At 38.9% G+C, this 19,122-nt stretch overlaps 1 pseudogene; it reads left to right on the top strand.

Annotated features, from left to right (window-relative positions):
- The first annotated feature begins 2,633 nt into the window (after nt 1-2,633).
- On the top strand, nt 2,634-19,051 carry LOC137387344 (E3 ubiquitin-protein ligase UHRF1-like; annotated as a pseudogene).
- Nucleotides 19,052-19,122: the final 71 nt, after the last annotated feature.

Below are 19,122 nucleotides of genomic sequence, written 5' to 3'. Positions count from 1 at the left end.
TGACATCATCGGCAGCGGCTAGTTTGAAATGTGCTGCCATGCCCCAGTCATTCAGTCAACACCAGCCCTACGGTCAGGAGGTTTCTACAAGCTGTGCCAACATCATGAATATTACTTCGGAAACAGTTAAGAGGTCGCCTCTCCCTGCTAACGTGTTACCAATGCTACCAAATAAAAACGACCGTGCGGAGCTAGTTATAGAAGAAGAAGGGTACCTGGGCAATTACGAAACGATTATAGCCAAGGCCAAGAAAGTCCAAGTCGCCCCTGCTACTCTAAGATGGGTAGACGATCATGCTGAACGAATAATAAAGAAACATACAGACAAGAAAGGAACTGCCTGTCCAATATGCGAATATAGCTGTACGACCCCTAGGCGAAGAAAAATCCATATTAGACAACGTTTCACTAGGTATTACTGTCAGTGTGGACGGAATTCTACCTCCAGAAACATGATGTCTAAGCATCAAAACCGGTTGAGGGAGATGGATGCGACCAAGGAACACGGAGGTAAGGAGGGCCTTCACTATGAAGTTGACGCGGACAATTATTATACGTGGGCAGAGTACGTTTCTTTAGACGACCCGAATCTCTTCTAAAAGCCTGAGCCTTACAACCAGTAATCCCTGACGTCTAATAACAATCGGAAGGAGGCCCCGGCCAACTCTGCTAAAAAAAGGAGGGCGCCTGCAACCGAGGCCAGTCGATCTCCATCACCCCCGGTCGCGGTGAAAAGTAAGATAGTTCGACCCACCACGACCTGTAGGTGCCTGCCGGCGCTACCCTCCGACCCCTCGCCTCAGATTTCCGTTCGGACTGTGAGAGTGCGTCCAGAGAGGTTGGAAATCTCGATCCCAAGGAAGTCAATGTCGGACGCTGCCCGATTGAGGTTAGAGGCCCAGCAATTGCGTAGAACGGCCGCATACTTAGAAAAGCTGGCCGACCAGCAAAAGGCCAGACCGTAACTGCGACAGTAACAAGTGGTTTAGACTCACTTCCTTCTCTATTTTATCACCTCATTACTATTCTTTTTTTTATTTTTTTATATACAAACAGATAGCCGTCTATAGGTGCGGCGTATGTGGCAGATTTGCTACTATCCATATTATACAGTTTGGTTAATGTGCATGCTTACTCATACTCTTAGTCAACCCACACGTAGTTTATCCTTATATGGTCATCTTTACCGTATATAGCCATTATCCCCTTACATGGGCGAGCTGCACGCTTGACATAACAACCTATATAAAGGAATGCATAGCCCGCAGTGGGGGCAGTTGTTCGTAGGATAGCAAATACAATTATACGCATATACACACTCTTTTCATTTCTTGCTTGAGCAGTCAGTAAAAGAATTAATGCCTGATAGACGACTAGTATAGGCATCCATCGGTCGTCTAGTTGACTACGGGGTCAGTAGCTAGTGTGCTCTGACGGGAACGACCTAATCACAGAAAGAGAGGGCGGTCCAAGCTGATCAGACAGTGGACCTTAGGGTTGACATAGTCTTCCATTATCACAGATAATTATAGTGCACGGCAAGATTATTGTAAGCCAACCCACGAGGTCGCCATTAAGTAAGCTGGTAGACCAAAACCACTACAACCTACACCCTTCTCTCTCTTACATAAATTATTAGTAGTAATCTCAGAAGTCTGTTTCTTTCATTTAGCGGTGTATTCGTGATCTTCCATAATTGTTAAATCTGAAATTAGATTTCTTTCTCACCTTGAACACAATGAAATTAACTCAAACGGTACCTGAAAATGGCGTCAGCTGGATTTCCGTACTCGCGAATGACCTCTGCCATTCCAGGGGTTTTGAGTTCAATGGATCTGACTAAACCACACAATCTAATAATAGCAACGTGATAGGCCTACGTAACAAGAAATACGTGATTCAACCGGCAGTAAGTGAATGACACTAGTTAGTTGTACAACATTGACAATACTTGATTAAGAAATCATTCAATTTATTAGATTAAGGAATAAACTTGAAACTTGAATAACTGGAAATTTTTAATTTTGAATTTATTGGAGATTTTTCTTTGAGAATTTTAAACCATCTATAGTTGCTTGGGACCCAGATCTATAGGCTTGGCTAACGGCATTGTGTTGGGTTGTTACCAGCCACATGGCTGACGCTACGGAGGGTGCGGGTGCACTCAGTAGGGACAGCGCTGCAATTGGGTCAGATGCATTCCGGGATTCGGGAGGTAGTGGGGACGACTTAGCCTTTAGTACACCTTGTGAAATCCCTAACACTCCATCTGATCACACTAATCAAACCATGCTTGTAGCTAGCACCACAACAAGGCGCACGATCAAAGCGAATACAGAAACTGTCTAATATTGGCAGAGAAAGCAAAATCTCAGAATTAAACCTCAAACTTACGAAACTGATTATGAGCCAATGCGAATACATTGATAATGGGCAACGCGAGTTAGCGGAAGGAGCTTCACTTGACTTTTTGTGTGATGTTTATGATACCATAGAGGCTATGATTGTGGATGTGTGCAGTATGTATGGAGAGTTGAACGTGTTTTGTAATACACATTCAGATTACAATAAAATGATTGAACAAATAAAACCCGATGTATAATGATTTGGTAAACGCAGTAGAAACCTTGAAAATGCCTATCGACAAGCTAATTGATGAACTAGAGGAGCAGGAAGCAGAAGAGTCTCAACAAAAAATCAAACAAGCCAATGGAGAGATCGAGGAGCAAGCCCGTATGGCGTATGTCGAGTATGGCGTATGTCGAGTATGGCGTATGTCGAGTATGGCGTATGTTGAGTATGGCGATGTGTAAGATTTTAAAAGCTGAAGGTTTTCAAAAGCTAAATTTTATTTTTAATACCTTTCAGCCATTGTTTAACTTGAAGGCTGAATGCGCAGGTTTATCGCTACTTCCATTGCTTATAATGAGAATAACTATCTGAGTATGTTTTTATTCAGCTTCATTGATATATAAAAAAGAACAAAGGTTAGCTCCGGCTGCGTATGGTTTCCCGTTTAGTGGCGCATTCCATGTTTTGTAGCTGGTAGCGGTCAAACATTGCAAAAGTCTAGCACATGCCTGCTGCATCAAACATTGTAATAATCTAGCACATGCCTGCTGTATCAAACATTGCAATAGTCTAGCAAATGCCTGCTGTATCAAACATTGCAATAGTCTAGCACATGCCTGCTGTATCAAACATTGCAATAGTCTAGCACATGCCTGCTGTATCAAACATTGCAATAGTCTAGCACATGCCTGCTGTATCAAACATTGCAATAGTCTAGCACATGCCTGCTGCATCAAACATTGTAATAATCTAGCACATGCCTGCTGTATCAAACATTGCAATAGTCTAGCAAATGCCTGCTGTATCAAACATTGCAATAGTCTAGCACATGCCTGCTGTATCAAACATTGCAATAGTCTAGCACATGCCTGCTGTATCAAACATTGCAATAGTCTAGCACATGCCTGCTGTATCAAACATTGCAATAGTCTAGCACATGCCTGCTGTATCAAACATTACAATAGTCTAGCAAATGCCTGCTGTATTGTCATTAATAAGTGACTGTCTCTTATCTATTGTGATACTTATAACAATCACGACACACCGCCTAAGATCTGAGTGGTACCCTAAGAAAAATAGCTATGGCATGTGGGCCGTTTGTTGCCACGTGACTTTTTACATATTTATGGACATTGCTATTAGCGTGCTGAAATCATCAATGAATCCATTATTATAGTTGTCAAATGACCGAGTACAAACGTTTACCATAACATTATTTGGTGCCCCATGGACTTATTAACCTATTTGCACCCAGGCACGAGTTAACCCCAGGCGCGAGTTAACCCCAGGCGCGAGTTAACCCCAGGCGCGAGTTAACCCCAGGCGCGAGTTAACCCCAGGCGCGAGTTAACCCCAGGCGCGAGTTAACCCCAGGCGCGAGTTAACCCCAGGCGCGAGTTAACCCCAGGCGCGAGTTAACCCCAGGCGCGAGTTAACCCCAGGCGCGAGTTAACCCCAGGCGCGAGTTAACCCCAGGCGCGAGTTAACCCCAGGCGCGAGTTAACCCCAGGCGCGAGTTAACCCCAGGCGCGAGTTAACCCCAGGCGCGAGTTAACCCCAGGCGCGAGTTAACCCCAGGCGCGAGTTAACCCCAGGCGCGAGTTAACCCCAGGCGCGAGTTAACCCCAGGCGCGAGTTAACCCCAGGCGCGAGTTAACCCCAGGCGCGAGTTAACCCCAGGCGCGAGTTAACCCCAGGCGCGAGTTAACCCCAGGCGCGAGTTAACCCCAGGCGCGAGTTAACCCCAGGCGCGAGTTAACCCCAGGCGCGAGTTAACCCCAGGCGCGAGTTAACCCCAGGCGCGAGTTAACCCCAGGCGCGAGTTAACCCCAGGCGCGAGTTAACCCCAGGCGCGAGTTAACCCCAGGCGCGAGTTAACCCCAGGCGCGAGTTAACCCCAGGCGCGAGTTAACCCCAGGCGCGAGTTAACCCCAGGCGCGAGTTAACCCCAGGCGCGAGTTAACCCCAGGCGCGAGTTAACCCCAGGCGCGAGTTAACCCCAGGCGCGAGTTAACCCCAGGCGCGAGTTAACCCCAGGCGCGAGTTAACCCCAGGCGCGAGTTAACCCCAGGCGCGAGTTAACCCCAGGCGCGAGTTAACCCCAGGCGCGAGTTAACCCCAGGCGCGAGTTAACCCCAGGCGCGAGTTAACCCCAGGCGCGAGTTAACCCCAGGCGCGAGTTAACCCCAGGCGCGAGTTAACCCCAGGCGCGAGTTAACCCCAGGCGCGAGTTAACCCCAGGCGCGAGTTAACCCCAGGCGCGAGTTAACCCCAGGCGCGAGTTAACCCCAGGCGCGAGTTAACCCCAGGCGCGAGTTAACCCCAGGCGCGAGTTAACCCCAGGCGCGAGTTAACCCCAGGCGCGAGTTAACTCGCATAGTTATTATGTTGCTAGGCACCCAACGCCAGTTAACTCGCGTCTGAAATTTACCAACCCCTTGCATCGTTATTTTTAAATCATAAAATAATATTTTTGATTAGTTACACAGGAAAATTTCTGGCCAATCAGACAAACTATAAAATATGCCTCTATGATGTCTCTGGCAAAAGTTATAACCATATTAGTACACCCATTTCATTATATACCAAAATTGGAAATCATCATGCCGACTTGAAATTTTATCGTTCGCGATAATTTATTTCCACTTCAGAAATAAATACGCAGATTCAGAAGTGGTAAGACATTGAAAGACTGCATAAATCAAAAATTAAAACACTATTTTTAATGTTTCAAATTTTTAATTAACCTTTAATTTTGCCAATTTGAATCGTTATGCTCGAATAAAAATGCACTCTCCAGGCTGCCAGCCGTAGTCAAACGTTATCTTTCAGTTTCGATAGGATCATATTGATTCTTAGAGCTGTCTATGAAGTCTGAAAAGTCAAGAACAGAGTTATTGAACATATTTTTATTATTTGAAACATTTTCATGACTTTTTATTCGAGTTTTATTGGCATGTAGATTTACTATGCTTTTGTTTGAAGGACAATACTCATGAGGAAAAGTTCGAAGTTAGAGTTTCATGATTCTCATGTTCATGACTAACTGCATATGTATAAATAATATTCATAAGTATGTATTGTATGTAATAAATAGGTAATTTCAGTCAAACTTTGTATATTTTGCAATTTTTATGGTGCAAATCTAACTTTGTTTCAGCAAATAAAATCTTTTCAAAATTGAAAATATCCTGGAACTACCTTCTTTGAGGCACAGATCTACATAAAAAGGGATATGAGTTGTCTATATAAATGTAATATAATTTGAAAGAAGATACTTGGCTGGTTCTTGTGAAATTTGAATGAGTAAATTATCTCAAGTCTATATCCTGTAGTAGTAATTTGAATTACGGCAACTTTCTGAAAAGTTAACGGTATCTGGGGCTAATCGCCTAGAAATTAGTTGGGTGCAAATGCGTTAAGTATAGTTAATAGGTCCATGGGTGCCCCTTTTTAATTATAACTCGATCAAATGCAGTCAAAAAGTTTTGTGTTGTATCTCTTAACACAGCTTTAAATAATGTCTTTGAACTTTGCTGAGGTGAGACAGTTTGTTAGCACCGGATTACATTGCAGATTTTTGCATGTATTTCATATTTGAGGCCCTGTGAAGCATTAACCATGTAACACCTCCAACTATTATCAGGTACTAGTAAACCTGACTGCGACGTCTGTCTGGACAATCCGAAGATGCTATGTAAGGAATGCGCTTGTACCAAGTGTGGTGGCAAGGATCAGCCTGCTGTGCAGCTCATATGCGATGAATACAGGTTTGACTGTACTGTAAGTAGAGGTTTGACTGTACTGTAAGTAGAGGTTTGTCTACTGTAAGCAGAGGTTTGATGTGGAAGCCTGAAAGTATCAGCAATGTAATGACCGAGTAAATGGCTGATGGCAGAGCCTTGACCAGCTTCTTGCTCGGTGCAATACGACTGCTTGCCCATGACAGACAGACAAAACCTTGATGGCTAGTGTTAAATATTTTCGTGCCAAAGTTTACTTTGGTTTGGTTGTTCTTTTGCATGTGTAAATTGTGGTGTGGGGGTGACATTTGTTAATCTACCGTAAAACCTCTAATAGACTGCCAGCTTCTATTTGACTGGCACTATTAGAGGAAAGGTTGAACAATAGAGCGCCAGGGCATTCAATTAGAGGTTTTATGGTATATACAGTAGGTGCTCCTACAAAGTAAATAATTTGTTCCAGAAAATGTTTACGTTATAAGAACTTTATGCTATAAGAACAGTAAACTACATGTAAATTGCCTAATCCGTTCCATGTTCTTTCCTAACTCACCCCATTGACCAAGCAAAAAAGAAAAAACTTGACTTTACTCTTTTAATTTGTGAGGATTAAACAAGGAGAAAAGTTGTCGATACAAACCAATAATACTGCAATTACGATACAACCCACAAATCAAAAGAAATCAAGCCTAGTTTTTTCTTTTTGCATGGATAAAGGAGTGAGTTTGGAAAGATCTTGGAACGGATTAGGCAATTTTCATGTATTTTGCTGATTTTATAGCGTGAATTCCCTATAACATAAGCATTCCTGGAATGGATCATTTACGTTGTTGAAGCGCCTACTGTATGTGATAAAGTTGCTTTATATAGTGAAAGCAACTCCTTGCAATGCTTTTCTGTCTACTTGTCTCATCTGTTGGCCAGATGTCCGGGTGATTCAAGGGTGTTTCAGAAGCATTCTCACATGACACGCTGCACACAGCATCCATGGGCAAGCCATGTAATAGTTCTATCATTTGAGGCAACATTTATTAGCCAAATCTATACAATTTTGATATGAAATTTCGATGACATGCCACAGGTTGTAGCCACTATGTAAATACAACATGGTGACTTCAAAAAATTGCATCCAGGACCTGCTGACAATTGTGTTAAAGTGCTGCCAGCACAACTTATTACTCACCCCTGTGTACAGGTGTAATTTATTGCAGTTTCCTTTTCAAATATACATCTTCCTTCTCTGGCGCTGCCCTTTATCCACCCTTTATTTTTTTTCTCAGGTATTGTTCTTTGTGCAAAAATGATGACAGCGTGGTCGTCCAAGCTGGTGAAAAGCTGAAAGCCTCCAAAAAGAAGTAAAAAATAGCTTCTGCATCTGGCAAGAGCACTCGAGACTGGGGAAAGGTAGGCACTGTCATGATACCATAAACTAGGGCACATGTTAGTGAATAAATTTTTTTACTAATTAATTTCATCAAAGGTTTGCTTATAAAATGTTTCAGCCTTAGCTTTTTCTAAATAATATGGACAACTCAGATTTTTAAACGGAATCTGAACATGCCCTTATTGTTTACCATTTACCAAGGGTGATTAATATCCATTCACAGCATTAACCATTTATTTACATTAGGTGATAATGCTAATTTTTGACTATCTACCTTAAATAATATCCCCAGTGTTTGTCATTCACATTGGTGATATTCCCCATGTTTACATCCCCAGTGTTTACTGAAAACACCTAACCATTGGTGGTATCTTCGGTGTGTCGATAAGACTTTCTCCAAGAATCCTCAGTTACAATGCAACACTTGAAGTTCCTTTTGCGTAAACAAACGCTTTTGTCTACCAGCACAACTCCGTACATTGCCAATTAAGAAATATTAGCATGCAGAGGAGATGGAGTTCATCTTGCCGGTAAAGTATTGCATGGCTCGCAATCTTATCTTTGTATGCAGGGCATGGCCACGGTCGGCAGAACTACCGAGTGCACCATTGTCCCCAAAAACTACTTTGGCCCAATTCCGGGAGTCAAAGTCGGCACCATGTGGAAGTTTAGAGTGCAGGTAACATGAGCTAGCATTTCCTTCAGACCGTAGTTGTTAGTCAGGAAGCAAATTGATGTGTGAATGAATGTGTAATACATGGTTGCTAAACAAATAATCCTTCGTAACAATTATGAAACATAAAATTTGCTTACTAATAACTCGATGACCCACCTTAAAGCCTCATGTTTATATGAACCGTGATGTTAAGGCTAATATAAGGGCTAGCGCTCGATGAGTAATCTATGTGATGCTAAGGCTAATATAAGGGCTAGCGCTCAATGAGTAATCTATGTGATGTTAAGGCTTATCTAAGGGCTAGCGCTCAATGAGTAATCTATGTGATGTTAAGGCTAATATAAGGGCTAGCGCTCAATGAGTAATCTATGTGATGTTAAGGCTAATATAAGGGCTAGCGCTCAATGAGTAATCTATGTGATGTTAAGGCTAATATAAGGGCTAGTGCTCAATGAGTAGTCTAGGTGATGTTAAGGCTAATATAAGGGCTAGTACTCAATGAGTAATCTATGTGATGTTAAGGCTAATATAAGGGCTAGTGCTCAATGAGTAGTCTATGTGATGTTAAGGCTAATATAAGGGCTAGCGCTCAATGAGTAATCTATGTGATGTTAAGGCTAATATAAGGGCTAGTGCTCAATGAGTAATCTATGTGATGTTAAGGCTAATATAAGGGCTAGTGCTCAATGAGTAATCTATGTGATGTTAAGGCTAATACAAGGGCTAGTGCTCAATGAGTAATCTATGTGATGTTAAGGCTAATATAAGGGCTAGCGCTCAATGAGTAATCTATGTGATGTTAAGGCTAGTATAAGGGCTAGTGCTCAATGAGTAGTCTATGTGATGTTAAGGCTAATACAAGGGCTAGCGCTCAATGAGTAATCTATGTGATGTTAAGGCTAATATAAGGGCTAGCGCTCAATGAGTAATCTATGTGATGTTAAGGCTAATATAAGGGCTAGTGCTCAAGGAGTAATCTCTGTGATGTTAAGGCTAATATAAGGGCTAGTGCTCAATGAGTAATCTATGTGATGTTAAGGCTTATATAAGGGCTAGTGCTCAATGAGTAATCTATGTGATGTTAAGGCTAATATAAGGGCTAGCGCTCAATGAGTAATCTATATGATGTTAAGGCTAATATAAGGGCTAGCGCTCAATGAGTAATCTATGTGATGTTAAGGCTAATATAAGGGCTAGTGCTTAATGAGTAATCTATGTGATGTTAAGGCTAATATAAGGGCTAGTACTCAATGAGTAATCTATGTGATGTTAAGGCTAATATAAGGGCTAGTGCTCAATGAGTAATCTATGTGGTGTTAAGGCTAATATAAGGGCTAGTGCTTAATGAGTAATCTATGTGATGTTAAGGCTAATATAAGGGCTAGTGTTCAATGAGTAATCTATGTGATGTTAAGGCTAATATAAGGGCTAGTGCTCAATGAGTAATCTATGTGATGTTAAGGCTAATATAAGGGCTAGCGCTCAATGAGTAATCTATGTGATGTTAAGGCTAATATAAGGGCTAGCGCTCAATGAGTAATCTATGTGATGTTAAGGCTAATATAAGGGCTAGCGCTCAATGAGTAATCTATGCGATGTTCAAGATGTGGTTGCGTCAAAGAGGGTGATTTAATGAAATTAAGACCAATAAAGGGCTAAAACATCAGCTACAATTTGATGTCATTTTGTCTTTATTGACTAATCCTGTCCAGAGATGTAAGCGTTTGACTGAGGCCATTTTTTAAAATGCTCAGATTCAACCGGATGCTTCATTCGGGACGTAACTATACGAGCGATAAATATAAGATCTCTTCATTAACCAACCATCAGCACAAAATTTTTATATAGGTCATATTAAATGTTTTCACTCGTAAAATGGTTTGTCTGTGGTTCCGAAGATTCTCGTTGTCAGGGATTTTACTCTATTACTAGTTAGTTATGAGTTATTATTAGTTAGCATAGTTAGTAATAAATTCTAGTAGCTACGTGCATCGACATCGATATTTAATTCAATGATTTAATTGACATCTTTAATTTACTGAATTACTGCACCGACACGTTTTATTGACGAACAACAGAATTGTAACAGAGCTCAGTTCAGCGAAGGTGACTAAGTCTTCTGAGCGTCAGGTGATTAAAGATTGGGGCAGACAGGTTATGATTAGAGCTGGCACGCGTCAACGGCGTTATGATGAAGAGAAAGATAGGAGAATGGAGGTAAATAACTTTTTGCTATCACGAATCATCTTTTCATAACTTTTTAATCGTTTCATTTTTTATCGTTTCACTTAGCTATAACATTTGCTTAAAATTTTCTTTGGCGTTAGCTAGTAAATTAGATTTGTGATTAGATTTTATGTTCATTTTTCACTTGCAGAAAGTGAGCAACAACGATTGATCAATGCTCATCTTCATATCTCAGACACAAAGCTTTGAATTGTTGGCTTTGCATATTTATGCTTTTGTTAAACACCTATCCATTTTGAAAATACCACTCGCAATCTACTTTATCTAGCTCTCAAATTGAAAGCTCTCAGTAGATACGCGTCGGAACGACATATATATGAATGACATTTATTACTTTTTTTTATTTTTATTTCATTTTTACAGGATGTTCATGTGGTTCCCTAGGGGAGCAGTCGTGTCGGTCTGGAAACTGCCATAAATGAGAAAGAGAGACCCGAATGTGTGCTGTACAAACCATAATATGTTTTGTTTGAGTTTGCTGCAGTAGATTACTTTGTCTTATTATATGAGCTGAAACTATGTGAATGGCCAAGACTTGGGTGGCTGTTTTTCATAAAAACTTTATGCTGCGATGAAAATTTTTTGGTTTGTAAAATTATACAATAAAATAATATTATTGAAGACAATGCAAAAAATGATTTGTTGAACATATTGAATACATCATAGCCCTGTTGCTATCTGTGCTGAAATCTTCTCTGATAGATGGATTTATGAAGTGTAATCAGAGCTGTATTGGTAGGTACTTCTGAATAGCTCGACTCAATTCCAATGGACCAAATACTAAGTTCAAAAAATTTTATGCTCCAACCTACTAAGTGAAAACAGGTGAGTCCACAAACCGCCAACCAGGTGCAAGAATGGTTTTAGTAATCCTTTACCAGAATCGGTGGGTTAATTGATTTCAACGAAAATGACGTTGCTTTGCGCTCACTATTTTGGTCAACTCATAAAGCCATTTGTTTTGTACTTGCATTAACTAATCGAATGTGGCCAGTAAATTTTTTTCTACAATATGATACTGATAATGACTAGATGACGTTCTTTTAAAGATGGCAGCGTGCTTATTTTGTTTAGTAACTAGTTTCCGGTGTGGGTAGCAATTGAGAACTTAGCTGATACAAAGGCCGCGATGAAATAAGCTAACTCAACCTAATTACCGTAAACCGGCAGAATCGTAGTCGGCACGCAAATGTTTACAAAGCATTTAGACTAGGGGAAGCTGATATGACAAGTTGTTAATTTCCCTTATTTGAGGCGTTTGAGACATTCATAATAATGTATCTATAGCTGGATTTACAATTTTATTCTAGCCAAGATGAGCAAATACACAATAAAATATATACCAAAAGAGCCGTGTAGGACTAGACTTTTGTCGCAATAGCCGATGTGCATATGAGAAATAGATAGAGACAGGTTGTATCACTCGTTACATCATTTTGGGCAAGTCTGACCATGTTTTTTTGGCATGAGCGTCTTTACCGCGATCCATTTTTTTCGATTTCAATTTTCAAATATCGTGACAATGAGATCGCCTAACACAACAAACAACTATCTAGTGATAGACGAGAAAAAACATTCTCTTAAAATCAAACAAATTTTGACACAATCACATTTTTCAGTATGGAGGTCCACCCAGTGATTTGTTTATTTACCCCAAATATCACTTCAATACGCTTCTGAGTTTACAGTACTGATATATACACAGTACTGATATATACACTGTACTGATATGTACAAAGAGCTGATATATACACAGTACCTATATATACACTATACTGATATATACACTGTACTGATATATACAAAGAGCTGATATATACAAAGTACCTATATATACACTGTACTGATATATACAAAGAGCTGATATATACACAGTACTGACCAATACACTGTACTGATATATACACTGTACTGATATATACACAGTAATGATATATACTCAGTAATGATATATACACAGTGATGATATATACACTGTACTGATATATGCACTGTACTGATATATACACTGTACTGATATATACACTGTACTGATATATACTCAGTAATGATATATACTCAGTTATGATATATACACAGTAATGATATAGCAAGGCTGTCAGCTCTTGTCACTTTGTTGTACATGCGCTGCATTGTTGATGTTGAAGAAGGTAGCCGCTGAATAGCTGTTGAAGTTTATTCATAGAGTTATTAACTTTCAAACATGATCTCATTCAGCTATTAGAAGTTTTCAACTCATTGAAAGAAAATGTTCAAGTGGGGCTAGTATGACTCGCTAGTCGACTTAATAATATGTATTATGCATATCGCAGCTCGTCAAATATTGGCCGCAAAAGGGTCAGTCCGGGTTCCTCGTGTGGCGCTATTTCTTCAAACGAGATGATCCCGCGCCTGCCCCATGGACCAAGAGTGGCAAAAAGAGGACGGAGGAGCTTGGTCTAGTCATGCAATACCCTGATGGTTATGAGAAGAAATAGAAGGAACTAGAGGGAAAAGGGAGCAAAAAAGAAAAAATTGTTCTAGTTGTGAGTCTTCTCATAAAATACTTAGCAATTAATGATTAGTTAACACTTTTAAAGACTGAGCCAGTTCTCTCCTGCTAAGCCTGGCAGGGGGGGGGGGCAGGGGTTCCCAACCTTTTTCATTCAGTTTCCCCTCATGCCTTTTCATCTGGGTTATGATTAGCAGCTCATTATTAGCAACTAGTGTTAGATATAAAACCAAAATGTTAAATGATGAAACCCAAATGGTACTGCAGGGCATAAATTAAAAATTTAACAAATATGACACCTCTCTGTTTCCCCCTTGTATATTCAAAATTTCCCCAAAGGGAAGTTCTTCCCGTTTGGGAACCCTTATGCTAAGGTAACAGTTGAATAAATTGAAGATGGAACTTGTAAAAATATCCTCATATTTTTAGAGTTAATTCAATAATGAAGCTAAGAAACGTTTCATTTCTTTTTATCAAAACATTCTATCAGCATATCCCTCAATATTAAACACAGTATGTTATAATCTTGTTTATGCCCAATGTTGACATGTTTTAGGCATTAGGCTTGCCGAATATAAAAATTCAAATATAACCTTTACTGTCACACCCTCCCTTCATTCAGTGTACTGGTGTGCGTGTTCATTCCGAATTTTCTTGAATCCTTTTTTCAAATGAGCTTAGATTGTAACCACCAGTCAGCGTTTCAATATTTCAGAAATAGAATTTTAATGTAGGTGTTTACACCTACATTAAAAATTGAATGTACAATGAATGTACAATGAATGAATGTCTAGAATTGAATGTAGGTGTTTACACCTACATTCAATTCTAGACTGTATATCATAGCTAACTAACCATTTATTCTTTTTGTCATAATGGCTGCTAAAGCTGAGAACATATCTGACAAACTTGAATAATATTTTAATAGCTGTGCTCGCATGAAAGGAGCTATTATTAATGCTATGATAAAAAGTGATTCAGCTAAATAAACATCTTTGGGTATGACACGAGAGGCTAGAATACTTTGTGTAACTGCCAAGGTTGCGCGTTATTGCTCTTTTCAGCGAGCTCATGTTTCTAGCTACGCTTCGCTTAGTAGTTGATGGAAATAAGTTAATAAGACTAATGTGAGGAGGTATTACAAGGGTTATTATTATTATTAAGGTTGCTCTCTTAGTGGTGAGCTGAAAATACTACCTATGGCATTTTGTCGCCCTCACTTGAGTGGTAATGGTCTCAGATGATGGTTTCAGTGTTGTATTAAAGAGACTTAAGTCAACAACATTTACTAATTTCATCAACAAGTAGTAAATGTACTGTAAAACCTCTATTTGAACGTCACCTCTATTTGACCACCACTATGAGATAAGAGTTGAAAAATAGAACGCCACCCTTTATTTGAACCATTTGACCTCCATTTGACCGCCACTCGGACTAATTTTTTGAGCCCATAATATAAGGTGATCAGAAGCAAAGTATCCACAAAATCGTATTAATAATGAATCGTTTACATCAATAACAATCATTTCTCTCGCTGTCCAACTCCAAAGATTTTCACGTTTTTCCATTTAAACTTTGAGAGCAACACCATAAAATAATTAATAACTGTCTTAGGCTAGTAGCAGTTCCTTGTTTAGCACGGTCGTTCTAGTTCGAATTAGCCTACATATATAAAAACAACATTTTAAATTTATGATGGTAGATGAACGTGGAAAGCGACACCATAGAAATAATTAGTAACTGTCCCAGGCTAATAGTACCTTGTTTAACGCAGTCTTTATACTTTGAAGAACATGCATATAAAAACGGTTTGTAATTTTTGGGCCAATGGTTACATTGAGCGAGCAAACTCTTTCGCCTTGCATTTGTGCTAAATGCAACACGTGAAAGTTTTGCTCTGCAAAAAGATGATTTGGATGCTAATATCGACTAGGTCATCAATGCAGAAGAAGAGTTGAGGTCAGAAAACATGTGGAAGGTATTGGACAACCAGAATATGTTCGTTCCATTTAAAGCAACAATCAGAACGCAGCTATCCGAGCAAATGATGCAAATATTTTTGTTTTAAAAATGTTAATTATTGTTTCTGCATGTAATATAAGTATGGTTCATTTATGTCACTTGTTCATGAATATAGAATTGCAGTATTTGATAGATTATCATTATATAACTTGTAAATTTGCAGATTTATAGTATATTATTTGATAGCATCATTGCTGTAATTTGATCTTACAATTGATCAATGCTTGTAAGTCGTAACTCCTCTTCTGCTGCACATAAAAAGCCAGTTTTGGCTGCAAACTAGCAACCATATCAATGAGTGCAATGAGCTTTTATGCAACAATGTTAAATATAGATATAAAATGTCTTCAGATTTAGAATGAAATAAAAATTGAAAGCTCCAACAAATTGCAAAGCAAGGCTCAGAATATAATATCATAACAGGTCAATTACAAGCAATAGATATCAACTGGTAGAGATATTTCTCGGTTTCTCAATGCATATTTATTATGTTAGCAGATATATTGCTTCCAAAAGGTTTAACATCGCTCCACTGGGAAGAGAGCAGATGATCAGTTGATATTTGCTTTGTCCATAAAAGGGCTAAATTTGTCTTCCTAAAATTCTGACGAGTTATTTGAAAAATACAAAGCCAGCTTCTATTTGAACGCCACCTCCAATTGATCACCCCTATAAAGGAAGGGTTGAAAAATAGAGCACCATGGCGTTCAATTAGAGGTTTTACAGTAAATACCGTAAATTGTGGCGTGCAAGTCGACCATGCATATAAATTGATGTCTACAAGTTTGGTTTAAAAATCCGGGTTTTGACATGTATAAAAGTAAACCCCTTCTCTGGCTCAAATCGTTTAATCGAAATATTTCAGTCGACACAGGAGATGACAGATGCATAACTGAGGAAAATGCATTTAAAAACCCCATCAGCAAAAGATGCCCATGTTTTTGGTACTATTGGCAATGCAGCAATTCACAATGAATGAGAGAATACAGTCCCCATGATGACCACAAGACATGAAAAAACAACACTATCGCATTCGCCCGCTTTGTCAATAGAACAAAACTGCCACGAATGATAATGTTATACATATTTAACAGAAAAGCAATATCGTGATTTATGTTCCAGGAAAAATATGTATGTACGATGGTGGATGCATTAAATGGATTACCGTAGTGCTGGCTCGAATTGTTGGCTCGTAGTGCTGAATCGTAGGCAGATACTATGCAAAAAGCGTTCGATGCGAAAAAAATGTGTTATCCCAGAGGAGAATCCTAGTGATTTCAATTTGAGTGGTGAAAAATGAACTTTGATCCATCTCATGTTGAGTAGGATTACTAGTATTTTACTATTTTATAAATAAATCTATAAGTCATATCATGTAATTTGAGTTTGCAATGGTTTTTTGAATATTACTGTAATAAGTGTCATGAAAATTAAAATCGCAATATAGCCGAGGATGTATTTTTAAAGGTTGACTTGCAACAAAATTCACATTACAGTTATTTGATATCAAAAAATTCACCATGTCTTACTCTGCTGTGTTGTAGGTGCCAAATATGTGGAAATGTGATTACAAGCTCTTAAAAGCTCAAAAACGAACCGCCAGCCACCTCGAGACTGCTGTAGTTTGGATTCTCTTTCCAAAACGGCTCATGCAACCTTATTCGTCGAAATATTTTCACAATTATGCTTCACGCATTCAATAAAACCGTGTCTATTGTTCTTACGCATCTATTTTATTGTCATTGTAATGCTGTCACTTTTAGCAGTGATATCTTATAACTTACTGTAAAAATTCGTTTTATTTTTTAGCCTTAGCTTGAAGGAGTACATGCCTTTGTCTGATAATCATGACGAGCCTGTTGGTCATTTGTGATAATCGAAAAGTGCTGCAGAAATTATTTGCGAAGTATTTGGTCACATGATCAGATTACAACTTGCCGATTAGACCAAACCGAAACCAAACTGTAAAGTAGCGAGCGTCTATATTTGATAGGGGTCTTCGGTAAAACCCGAAGTGTTTATCACAAACTAGTGCTACGATAAGTTTTATATTGAGCTATTTATTGCCCTTTCAATTTACGGGAGAACATCACGTGACAAGACGATAACCTAATTTCATGACTACGTCAGAGAAATAAAGAGATTCCAATCTACGGCGGCTTTTCGTTTTCGAGTTTTTAAGAGCTTGTAATCACATTTCCACATATTTGGCACTTACAACACAACAGAGTAAGACATGAGGAATCTTTTGATACCAAATAACTGTAATGTGAATTTTGTTGCAAGTCAACCTGTAAGCTTCAAATTTGGCGTTGAGCTTTTGACTTATGCGTTGGAATTCACGGTAGTTCAGGATTGATGAATTGACTCATGGAACAAACTCTAAACAGGTCAACATGTCAATTCAGGCATCTTAAAAACCATCAATTCATTTTTTTGACTCACAACTGTTCTGTTACAATATATACTTTTGCTCCACACATGTATTTCCCAAAAACAGTAACATTTAGTAGGAAAAATGATTATTTGATGTCTGAGGCTTTTCGTCTCGTGTTAGGCTTGGTTAATTTGTTTCTTTGGTTACTTAGCTGATGATGATGCGCCTGTGAAGAAGAGCAAGATTGTTGCCTATAAGCCTTCTGCTGAACTAGCAAAGAATATGAAGTTAGGCGAGAGAAATAAAAAGCTCTGGACTGAAGCGATGACTGGACACGCACACGAAGGCAGCCAGACTTTTCTTGCTCCCGTGCAGGAGTGGTTTGCTCGCATCTGCCTCCAGGACCTGGTTTATCAGCCTGTAACTACTGAATGCAAACACAACTTTTGCAAGGTATGCCATACATGTAGTTCTAAATGTGCAATGAAAACTTCTACAAACAAGCCCTCCTAACCATTAGGCTACGCTGTCCTTATCTTCCTTAATGCTCTTACCATATCTATCCTTGTCGCGATTGTAAGCGCTAAATTTGCACTTTTTCTTATTAATTAATATTACCTTTTGCATTTGTTGTTTTAGAAGTTTTTCTATTACCTATTTCCTTAATTTGTAATTTTCAAATGTGCTGTTTCAATTTCACAACGCCATGAACTTCTGGTTATTTCCAAGACAGTGGCTAAAATGGTAAACGCTGAAAACCTTTCCCATAAGGTAAGACAAAGTACCCCTCGTGCACTTCACTGCTATACGTTTTTATACACACTTTTATGTACTCATTATTAATTCACAATTTAATTAATTTACTTATTATTAATTCAACATATTCATGATTTCTATTTTGTTTTCTCAGTTCATTGTATTGATATTGTATTAGTATCAAATCATTTTCATCATAATTTCGTTGTAATATATTTTATCTAGCCATTACTGATTCTTTCACTTTTAAACACCTTTATATGTGTATTATTTTTTCTCTTAATTTATTTGAACTGCACAAAACACTTCTCATGATATGAAGTTTAAAAGGTTTAATTTTGTATTTGTCAAGTAAAATAAATTTTCTGCGCGGGCATTCACCTAGTTAACTATAAAAACAGGTCAGTTATCGCTTTTGCTTTATAGGTGTAGGCAGAGCTTGAGCAAAATGCATGCAGAATTATAATTTTACCTGCATGCATGTCAAGAAATGGCATGTAGAGATGATTGTAGGTCAATGGTTTGACTGTATCGTCTGCTCACCATTGCTCTATTCTGTAGCAGCTCAAGTGCTAACTGACTTCTTTGTGTGGGGCCTGACTGTCAACTGCATTTAAAAACCTTAATCCTTTTTTAGAGTTGCATCCAGAGAGCCTTCAAAGCTCAAGCATACACCTGCCCCAGTTGCCGGTTTGACCTTTGCAAAGACTATAAACTCTCTGTTAATGAGCCACTCTCTGCAATTCTCGTATCATTGTTACCAGGTTATGGGGCTGGCCGCTGACTTTTTTATCCGATGCCTGCTATCGCTGACAACTTGTTTCTGCTAGCTTTTAATGGAGATTTACTGCGTTT

Source organism: Watersipora subatra, chromosome 1 (genome assembly GCF_963576615.1).
Source record: "Watersipora subatra chromosome 1, tzWatSuba1.1, whole genome shotgun sequence".
Classification (NCBI taxonomy): domain Eukaryota; kingdom Metazoa; phylum Bryozoa; class Gymnolaemata; order Cheilostomatida; family Watersiporidae; genus Watersipora; species Watersipora subatra.
The sequence above is the reverse complement of the archived record's forward strand: the minus strand, read 5'-3'. Positions and strand labels throughout refer to the sequence as shown.